Genomic DNA, 11,618 nt, shown 5'->3' on the forward strand with positions numbered 1-11,618 from the left:
CTGGTTCTAAATGTGAATGATGCAGTGATTTTTATTGAGTATGGTCCCAAGCAGTAAATTCCTCAATGCAAATATACTCTGTTTTAGCAAAAACAGCAATTTCGTAGCGCGCTACGAAACTGCTGTAGATGCTGTTTTATAAGAAAACAATGAATTTGATGATGAGGTCAGCGAATTTTGAAAGGAATGCCTCGAGGACAGGAGGGAGATCATACAAGGCTATCATAGCAATTCAAACAGTGACAGGTGTAAGTTTTGAAGAAAAAGTGAAATATTTTTCTTTTTGCTAAAGTTTTCTTAAAAGCACTTTATGACCGAATTACTAGGGTTCTGGTAGGGTTACCGGGATTTTTGGTTTGTACACCTGTTCAGTCCACAAGGCATCCAGATCATGAGGCATATGGTGTTATGCGTTGTTATTGAAGGATTAAAGAGCTTGGAGCGTGGTCTTTAAATAAGTGAAGAAGAATGGAAGACAGGGACCGTGAAGATAGGGTACTCATCTTTACTAATTAATGAGCCATCTTCACAGCTAGCACCCGAGACCAGCTCGTTCAGTGAATGTTCCTCCAACATATCTCAGCCACAACAGAAAATGTACAGCTGTCAAGGATCCAAGAAGAATCATGCATACGAGGAGATAGAGTTGGACTTTCAATGTAATTAGGACTCTATGCATTTACAACACAATACCTTATGTATTTAATAAGTTTGTTTAAAAATAGATAAGGTTAGTTAATGATAGACCATCGAGCTCTCCCCTCATGCTTGAGGAGGAGACTCAAGGTAGTTTTAGTTTTGGTTTTCCTATATATAGTGAAAACTCTGATGTAAGTAGGGTTGGAGATTTATGAAAAAAAACAGAGTTTTATATTGGCTGATGTAAAAGACTTTTGACAGTAATAGAAAGATTACTTTTTCTTCCCAAGATTCATCTTGTGTTCAAAGGCTCAGAATATATGTGTTTTGTCTTTATCCTTTCTGTTTTACAGCTCACTAAACATGCAATCACTCTGAATTCACCTAGTGCTCAGACTTCCTGTGTATGTTTATGAGTTGAGGTTCTTTTTGAGAAATGTTCTGAGTGTTTAAACATTATATGCCTTGGCTTCCATGATTGAGTAGTTAATAGTTTACTGCAGAGGTGTTTGACTCCATGAGCCCAATGGAAGAAGTGTTATTTTGTTGTTCCAACCAGCTTATTTTTATGTACTGTTTGAAGAGTTAGCCATCTTTTCTTGTTATTAATCCATATCAAAAATCTGTGAGAGAGCCCTCTCTGACTAAGGAGGCTAAGCCTTAGTCTAAAGCCTGGTTTGAAATAGTTGCATGAGATCTTGCTAAGAAGCAACCCTTAGTAGACGATTTTGTGATAACAAATTCCTCAATTAATAGATAAATTGTTGCATGTCCTCACATAGACTTCAAGTTTTTTTTTCCTTAACTAATTAGCTCGAGGTGAATTAATTAATTAATTTACAAACTGCTGTTAATATCAAATTCGAATTTTACTTCCTATTTCTAGTCCAGAGACTAACTAAAATAGGAATCCACACTGATATGATAAAAATAGAACTTCTATTTTTAGCACTTCCATTTTTCATTCATTGTTGCCCAATCTACCACTAGTACTCAAACTGCTATTTTTAGCATTTCTTGTTTCCATTTTCAACACACCTCAAGGTCAAACAACATTAATCCAATGTATTGGATGTTGGTACATCGACCTATCAAAATTTCATAATATTTGGTAGTAGATATTAGTAAGTAGGATACTAGCCACAAACAAGAAACCTTGATATTGGCGATGAGCACAACTAGGCCAACTATTCACCTTAGTGGCACTAGGAGGTGGTTTTGTACCATGTGCATAGTTTGTATTATTAGTAAGCCTTAAAACCACTAGTAGGCCCTAGGATGATAATGGTGTTTCTCCTTAGATGATGTCCATGACCCCAAACAAAGCCATCCTTGTCAGGAAAAACTATCCTCAAACCAACACCCATACAAAATCTATATACCTATGGTTTATAATGAGGGAAAATAGTGCTCCGCATCACCTAACTATGCAAAAAGCCCCAACTCACATAGATTCCATGTCAATCATGTCCTCCATATTAGCATATCATCCTACATTATCCAATAGCTCATGGAGATAGAGCATTCAAGGACTCTCACATGATGGTTGGGGACTATAGTCCATTGAGAGGTCAAATGTTGGGCTAACTGAATTAAGGAAACCTCAAGGTCCACCAAAACTAATCCAATGTATTGGTTGTTGGTACATAGAGCTAACAAAATGTCACAATATTGGGTAGTAGACATTAGTAAGTAGGACACTAGCCACCAACAACAAAACTTGATATTGGCGATGAGCACCACTAGGCCAACTATTCACATTAGAGGCACTCAGAGGTGATTTTGTACCATATGCATAGTCTATATCATAGTCTGTATTATTACGAAGCATTAAAAACCACTTGTAGAAACTAGGATGTTAATGGTGTTTCTCCTTAGATGATGTCAAGGCCTCGAACAAATCCATCCTGGTGGGGAAAAATTATACTCACATTAAAACCCATACAACATCTATATACCTATGGTTTATAATTATGGCAAATTGGGCTCCCCGTCACCAAATTGTGCAAAAATCCCCAAATAACCTAGATGCCATCTCAAACCTATCCTTGATATTAGCACATCATCTTACATTATCCATTATCTCATGGAGACAGAGGGTTCAAGGACTCTTACTTGATCGTTAGGGACTATAGTCCATCGAGAGGTCAAATGTTGGGCTAACTGTATTAAGGACACCTCAAGGTCAGTGACCACTAATGCAATGTATTAGTTGTTGGCACATCGACCTATGAAATTGTTAAAATATTGGTAGTAGACATTAGTAAGTAGGACACTAGCCACAAACAAGAAACCTTGATATTGGTGATGAGCACCACTAGGCCAACTATTGACCTTAGTGGCACTATGAGGTGGTTCTGTACCATGTGCATAGGTTGTATTATTACTAAGCCTTAAAAATCACTCGTAGGACCTACGATGATGATGGTGCTTCTCCTTATATGACATCCAAGGCCCCAAACAAAGCCATCCTTGTGGGGAAAAATTATCCTCACATTAACACCCATACAAAATCTATATACCTATGGTTTATAATGATGGCAAATAGTGCTCCCCATCACCTAAGTGTGCAAAAAGCGTGAACTAACCTAGATGTCATGTCAATGATGTCCATAATATTAGCATATGATACTACATTATCCATTAGCTCATGGAGATAGAGAGTTCAAAAAATCTCACTTGATGGTTGCAGAAAATAGTCCATCTAGAGGTCAAATGTCGGGCTAACCAAACTAAGGACACCTCAAGGTCAGCCAGAACTAATCCAATGTATTGGTTTTGGCATATTGACCTAACAAAATTTCACAATATTGGGTGGTGGATATTAGTAAGTAGGACACTATCCACCAACAAGAAACCTTGATATTGGCGATGAGCATAACTAGGCCAACTATTCACCTTAGAGGCACTAGGAGGTGGTTTTCTACCATGTCCATAGTTTGTATTATTATTAGGCCTTAAAACCCACTCGTAGGCCCTAGCATGATAATGGTGTTTCTCCTTAGATGATGTCCACAACCCCAAACAAATCCATCCTTGTGGGGAAAAATTATCCTCAAACTAACACCCATAAAAAATATGTATACCTATGGTTTATAATGACGGAAAATAGCGTTCTGCATCACCTATTTATGAAAAAATCCCCAACTAACATATATTCCAAGCCAATCAAATCCTAGATATTAACATATCATCCTACATTATCCACTAGCTTGTGGAGATAGAGCATTCAAGGACTCTCACATGATGGTTGGGAACTCTAGTCCATCGAGAGGTCAAATGTTGGGCTAACTATATTAAGTGCACCTCAAGGTCAACCAACCCTAATCCAATGTATTGGTTGCTAGTACATCGAGCTAACAAAATCTCACAATATTGGGTAGTAGACATTAGTAACTAGGACACTAGCCACCAACAAGAAACCTTGATTTTGGCGATGAGCACCACTAGGCCAACTATTCACCTTAGAGGCACTCGGAGGTGATTTTGTACCATATGCATACTCTGTATTATTACTAAGCCTTAAAAACCACTCGTAGGGACTAGGATGATAATGGTGTTCCTCCTTAGATGACGTCCAAGGCCCCGAACAAATCCATCCTTGTGGGGAAAAATTATCCTCACATTAACACCCATACAACATCTATATACCTATGGTTTATAATGATGGCAAATAGGGCTCCCCATCACCTAATTGTGTAAAAATCCCCAACTAACCTAGATGCCATGTTAAACATGTCCTTTGTATTAACATATCATCCTACATTATCCATTACCTCATGGAGACAGAGGGTTCAATGACTCTCACTTGATGGTTAGGGACTATAGCCCATCGAGAGGTGAAATGTCGGGCTAACTGTATTAAGGACACCTCAAGGTCAATGAAAACTAATGCAATGTATTATTTTTTGGCATGAAGACCTATCAAAATATCAAAATATTGGGTAGTAGACATTAGTAAGTAGGACACTAGCCACCAACAAGAGACCTTGATATTGGCAATGAGCACCACTAGGAAAACTATACACCTTAGAGGAACTAGGAGGTGGTTTTGTACCATATGCATAGTTTGTATTATTACTAAGCCTTAAAAATCACTTGTAGGGCCCAGGATGATATTGGTGTTTCTCCTTATATGATTTCCAAGGCCCCAAACAAAGCCATCCTTGTGGGGAAAAATTATCCTCACACAAACACCCATACAAAATTTATATACCTATGGTTTATAATTATGGCAAATAGTGCTCCCCGTCACCTAATTGTGAAAAAAGTCTCAACTAACCTAGATGTCATGTCAATGATGTCCTCGATATTAGCATATCATCCTACATTATCCATTAGCTCGTGGAGATAGAGGGTTCAAGGACTCTCACTTGATGGTTGGGGACAATAATCCATCGAGAGGTCAGATGTCGGGCTAACTAAACTAAGGTCACCTTAAGGTCAACCAACACTAATCCAATGTATTGGTTGTTGGTACATCGACCTAACAAAATTTCACAATATTTGGTAGTAGATATTAGTAAGTAGGACACTAGCCACCAACAAGAAACCTTGATATTGGTGATGAGCACCACTAGGGAAACTATTCACCTTGGAGGCACTAGGAGGTGGTTTTGTACCATGTGCATAGTTTGTATTATTAGTAAGCCTTAAAAACCAATCGTAGGCCCTAGGATGATAATGATGTTTCTCCTTAGATGATGTCCACGGCCCCAAACTAAGCCATCCTTGTGGGGAAAAATTATCCTCACAATAACAAGCATACAAAATCTATATACCTATGGTTTATAGCGATGGGAAATAGTGCTTTGCATCACCTAACTATGCAAAAATCCCCAACTAACATAGATGCAATTTCAATCATCTCCATGATATTAGCATATCATCCTACATTATCCATTAGATTGTGGAGATAGAGTGTTCAAGGACTATCATATGATGGTTGGGGACTATAGTCCATCGAGAGGTCAAATGTCAGGCTAACTAAATTAAGGACACCTCAAGGTCAACCAACAGTAATCCAACGTATTGGTTGTCGGTACATCGAGCTAACAAAATGTCACAATATTGGGTAGTAGACATTACTAAGTAGGACACTAGCCACCAACAAGAAACCTTGATATTGGTGATGAGCACTACTAGGCCAACTATTCACCTTACTGGCACTGAGAGGTGGTTTTGTATGATGTGCATAGTTTGTATTATTACTAAGCCTTAAAAATCACTCGTAGGCCCTAGGATGATAATGTTTTTTCTCCTTAGATGATGTCCAAGGCCCCAAACAAAGCCATCCTTGTGGCGAAAAATTATCCTCACACTGACACCCATACAAAATCTATATACCTATGGTTTATAATGATGGCAAATAGTGCTCCCCATCACCTAATTGTGAAAAAATTGCCAAGTAACCTAGATGTCATGTCAATGATGTCCTCAATATTAACATATCATCCTACATTATCCATTAGCTCATGGAGATAGAGGGTTCAAGGACTCTCACTTGATGGTTGTAGACAATAGTCCATCGAGAGATCAAATGTTGGGCTAACTAAACCAAGGACACCTCAAGGTCAACCAATGCTAATCCGATGTATTGGTGTCTGGTACATCGACCTAACAAAATTTCACAACATTGGGTAGTAGGTATTGGAAAGTAGGACACTAGCCACCAACAAGAAACCTTGATATTGGCGATGAGCACAAGTAGGCTAACTATTCACCTTAGAGGGACTAGGAGGTGGTTTCTTACTATTTTCATAGTTTGTATTATTACTAAGCCTTAAAAACCACTCATAGGCCCTAGGATGATAATGGTGTTTCTCCTTAGATGATGTCCACTACCCCAAACAAATCCATTCCTGTGGGGAAAAATTATCCTCAAACTAACACCCATAAAAAATCTATATACCTATGGTTTATAATGATGGAAAATAGTGCTCCGCATCACCTAACTGTGCAAAAGGCCGCAACTAACATAGATTCCATGTCAATCATGTCCACGATATGGGCATATCATCCTACATTATCCATTAGCTCGTGGAGATAGAGCATTCAAGGACTCTCACATGATGGTTGGGGACTATAGTCCATCGAGAGGTCAACTGTCAGGCTAACTGATTTAAGGACACCTCAAGGTCAACCAACGCTAATCCAATGTATTGGTTATTGGTACATCAAGCTAACAAAGTGTCACAATATTGGGTAGTAGACATTAGTAAGTAGGACACTAGCCACCAACAAGAAACCTTGATATTGGCAATGAGCACCACTAGGTCAACTATTCACCTTAGAGGCACTGAGAGGTGATTTTGTACCATATGCATGCTTTGTATTATTACTAAGCCTTAAAAACCACTCGTAGGAACTAGGATGATAATGGTGTTTCTCCTTAGATGATGTCCAAGGCCCCAAACAAATCCATCCTCTTAGGGAAATATTATCCTCACATTAACACCTATACAACATCTATATACTTATCATTTATAATGATGGCAAATAGGGCACCCCATCACCAAATTGTGCAAAAATCCCCAACTAACCTAGATGCCAAATAAAAAATGTCCTCCATATTAGCATATAATCCTACATTATCCATTATCTCATGGAGATAGAGGGTTCAAGGACTCTCATTTGATAGTTACAAGCTATAGTCCATCGAGAGGTCAAATGTTGGGCTAACTGTATTAAGGACACCTGAAGGTCAATGAAGACTAATGCAATGTATTAGTTGTTGGCACATCAACCTATCAAAATGTCAAAATATTGGGTAGTAGACATTAGCAAGTAGGACACTAGCCACCAACAAGAAACCTTGATATTGGTGATGAGCACCACTAGGCCAACTATTCACCTTAGAGGCACTAGGAGGTGGTTTTGTACCATGTCCATAGTTTGTATTATTACTAAGCCTTAAAAATCACTCATAGGCCCTGGGATGATAATGGTGTTTCTCCTTAGATGATGTCCAAGGCACCAAACAAAGCCATCCTTGTGGGGAAGAATTATCCTCACACTAACACCCATACAAAATCTATATACCTATGGTTTATAATGATGGCAAATAGTGCTCCCCATCACCTAATAATGCTAAAAGCCCCAACTAACCTAAATTTCATGTCAATTTTGTCCTTGATATTAGCATATCATCCTACATTATCCATTAGATCATGCAGATAGAGGGTTCAAGGACTCTCGCTTGAAGGTTGGGGACAATAGTCCATTGAGAGGTCAAATGTCGGGTTAACTAAAGTAAGGACACGTCAAGGTCAACAAACACTAATCCAATGTATTGGTTGTTGGTACATCGACCTAAAAAAATTTCACAATATTGGGTAGTATATATTTGTAAGTAGGACACTAGCCACCAACAAGAAACCTTGATACTTGCAATGAGCACCACTAAGCCAACTATTCACCTTAGAGGCACTAGGAGGTGGTTTTGTACCATGTGCATAGTTTGTATTATTAGTAAGCCTTAAAAACCACTTGTAACCCCTAGGACGATAATGGTGTTTCTCCTTAGATGATGTCCACGGCCCCAAACGAAGCCATCCTTGTGAGGAAAAATTATCCTCACACTAACACCCATACATAATCTATATAGCTATGGTTTATAACAATGGGAAATAGTGCTCCGCATCACCTAACTGTGAAAAAAGCCCCAACTAACATAGATGCCACGTCAATCATGTCTGTGATACTAGCATATCATCCTACATTATCCATTAGACCAGGGAGATAGTGTTCAAGGACTCTCACATGATGGTTGGGGACTATAGTCGATCGAGAGGTCAAATGTTGGGCTAACTGAATTAAGGACACCTCAAGGTCAACCAACACTAATGCAACTTATTGGTTGTTGGTACATCGACCTATCAAAATATCACAATATTGGGTAGTAGACATTAGTAAGTAGGACACTAGCCACCAACAAGAAACCTTGGTATTGTCGATGAGTACCACTAGGCCAACTATTCACCTTAGAGGCATTGGGAGGTGGTTTTGTACCTTCTGCATAGTCTGTATTATTACTATGCCTTAAAAAACTCTCGTAGGCCCTAGGATGATAATGGTATTTCTACTTAGACAATGTCCAAGGCCCCTAACAAAACCATCATTGTGGGAAAAATTATCCTCACTTTAACACCCCTACAACATCTATACACTGCTCCCCATCACCTAATTGTGTGAAAATCCCCAACTGACCTAGATTCCATGTCAAACATGTGCTCGATATTAGCATGTCATCTTACATTATCCATTAGCTCATGGAGATATAGGTTTCAAGGATTCTCACTTGATGGTTAGGGACTATCATCCATTAAGAGGTCAAATTTTGGGCTAACTGTATTAAGGACATGTCAAGGTCAACCAACACTAATGCAATCTATTAGTTTTTGGTACATCAACCTATCAAAATGTCACAATATTGAGTAGTATACATTAGTAAGTAGGACACTAGCCACCAACAAGAAACCTTGATATCGATAGAGTAATGATGTGGTGAGTGGATGTGGGCCTGGGGATACTACATGTTGATTGTGGGGTAGTTGATTTGACATGCTAACGTCTCATTATGATATGGCACCAATGTGGGTCTAGATGACATGGCATACCAATGTGGCAAGTTATGTGGCATGTTAACATGGAAATGGAAGGTTGAGTTGGCACCGAGGTGATTTCTAGGTGGTAATCATATAGCGACGACGTGGATGTTTGGATTTTGGATGTTAATATATCAGCTAATTGGTATCCATGACACTATTTAGCCTCTTTCGAGGGTCCGATGGCTTGATAGCCTGACCATTGGCCTTTCAAGATATCGAGTATTCAGAAATTAGGGATTCAATCTTGTTGTAGGGAAAAGTATCCAATACGGAATGACCCTATCCCACTCTAAGGGTGATAGTACCTCAGCAACAACTGAATACAAAGCTATTCAAGATTACTTCTTTATGAGATGTAAGAGAGAGGAGGAAGAGATCCACTAACCGTTATCTTCCGCTAATGATTGATCCAATCTTCCCTCTTTGCTGCTTGCTCCCAGCTCCTTGCTCTTTCACTGGCCTAGCTACACAAAGATCCTGCAAAAGCACAAGAAAAGGAAACTACAAGAAGCATACATCCATAATTGATTCAAGGATTAGAATAAATCAAATATACAAGCATCAATACACCATTAAGACACATGCATATAGAAGAACCTCAAATGCTTTATTAATGGAAGAAGTAAAGTTATGAGAATGTTACAACCATAAGAGGCCCAATCCAGCAACACCTCCCAGCAGAAAGAAATCTCCTCTTCACCTCCTTCAAAGCAATCACCCAATAGTTCTATACTCAAACCAACAGCACTTCCTTACATTCACAAAAATCTAGCCTCCTTAGACCTCATGAGAGAGCTCTATATATAGGATATTTGGAGAAAGGATGAGTCAGCTTGAGACTGACATGAAGTTGACTTGTGTCCTCTCCCTCTTCAGTTATACTTCAGTTCTTGAGTCCACTTGGAGATCCTAGCTTCCACTTGGAGTTTAAGGACCTCTTACTCATCATAGGGCGAATTTGCTGATCCAAGTGTCATTTTAGAAGCTTCCTGGGCACCTGACACCTTGCAGAATGACTGTGCCACTTGGCCAATCTCGCCCAGCACAGGTAGCCTTCATTAGATTTGACATTCAGCGTAGGTATAGAGTGGAGCAGTTGACATTCAACGCAGATGCTCAGTGGAGTAGTTGACATGATCCTGAAATTGTTTGTTTTTGAGTGTTTTCAGGTGGAGAACTGATCTGAAGTGCTGTGGTTTGCTGATGTTGTTCCTCTAGGGGTAGGAACAACATGTTTAGGGACTTTGGATCCCTTAGATTATTGACATTTCATGCTTCATGCTGTTAGGCACAAAAATGTCTATAACAGTTGCCCCCTAAAGTATGAGGTCGTTTATCGGGTGAAATGCTTTATCCAGAGGATCCGAAGTTCATTCAATCGCTGAGAGGTGTCCTGTAATAAAATACAATACAATACATTATTTTTCATCTTGTTTTCATGATCTAGCTGAGGTGGGCATTTCCATGCTCAGCTTTATAAATACATTTTGGTACATAGAACAGACGATCGTCTGATGGTAGACTGATAATTCTCTGCTAAAATTATCATCCTTTGAGTAGGATGATCATCTGCTGCAATGATGTACATAACAAATGTCTTTATGTCCTGAATGTATATCGCAGCCCAGATGGATGAAACTAGATCCGGGGTCTTCAAACTCGTTCGATCTTCACTCTAAGTACAAGTCGATCCATGTGAGAATTGCGCTGAATTCGAACATGGAAAGACATCGCTTGATTACCAGTCAATAATGTAAACCGTTAACAAGCGCGAGAGGAATCACCAATAATGACAATGACCCTCAAGGTACTGCAGTACAATTCACATGGTGTGAATAAAGGACTTGGCGTCGAACACCACGCAAAATCTTTTGGTCGAAGGTCATTGATGTATACCTGTCGCCGGAAGTGAGAAACTTGCCATTGAGGCATGCAAGCTTCAAAGTACTGAAGGGGTTGTTCCTAGATCAACTTCTTGGATAATGAGCTGAAGTCGACAAGAAGCGATCCGTCAAAGCAGGGCCTTAATGAATCCCACATCAATGACACGGAACGGAGCTAATGATTTTAGTGGAGGTGAAAACAAACTGTGACATATGACTCAGGGTGGCGACCGTGAATGGATGAAGGATAATGTACGGCAGTGGATGGGACACGGTTGACTCTTTCTGAACGACATCTCTTGAACATATAACGACACTGATGCGATGGATCGGTAGCATTACCCCAAATGTGGATGGTTTGGCGAGGACCATGGTGATGAGACCGGTGAATGAAAGCAACCCAACCCGATGTGGTACGGAGGAAAAGTGTCATGTTCAAGAGCGACTTGCTACCATAAAAGCTTTGAGGTTCTCCCAATTTTCCCCA

Source organism: Pinus tabuliformis, chromosome J (genome assembly GCF_031772625.1).
Source record: "Pinus tabuliformis cultivar Carrire ecotype Pingquan chromosome J, CPIR1, whole genome shotgun sequence".
NCBI classification, from domain to species: Eukaryota; Viridiplantae; Streptophyta; class Pinopsida; order Pinales; family Pinaceae; genus Pinus; species Pinus tabuliformis.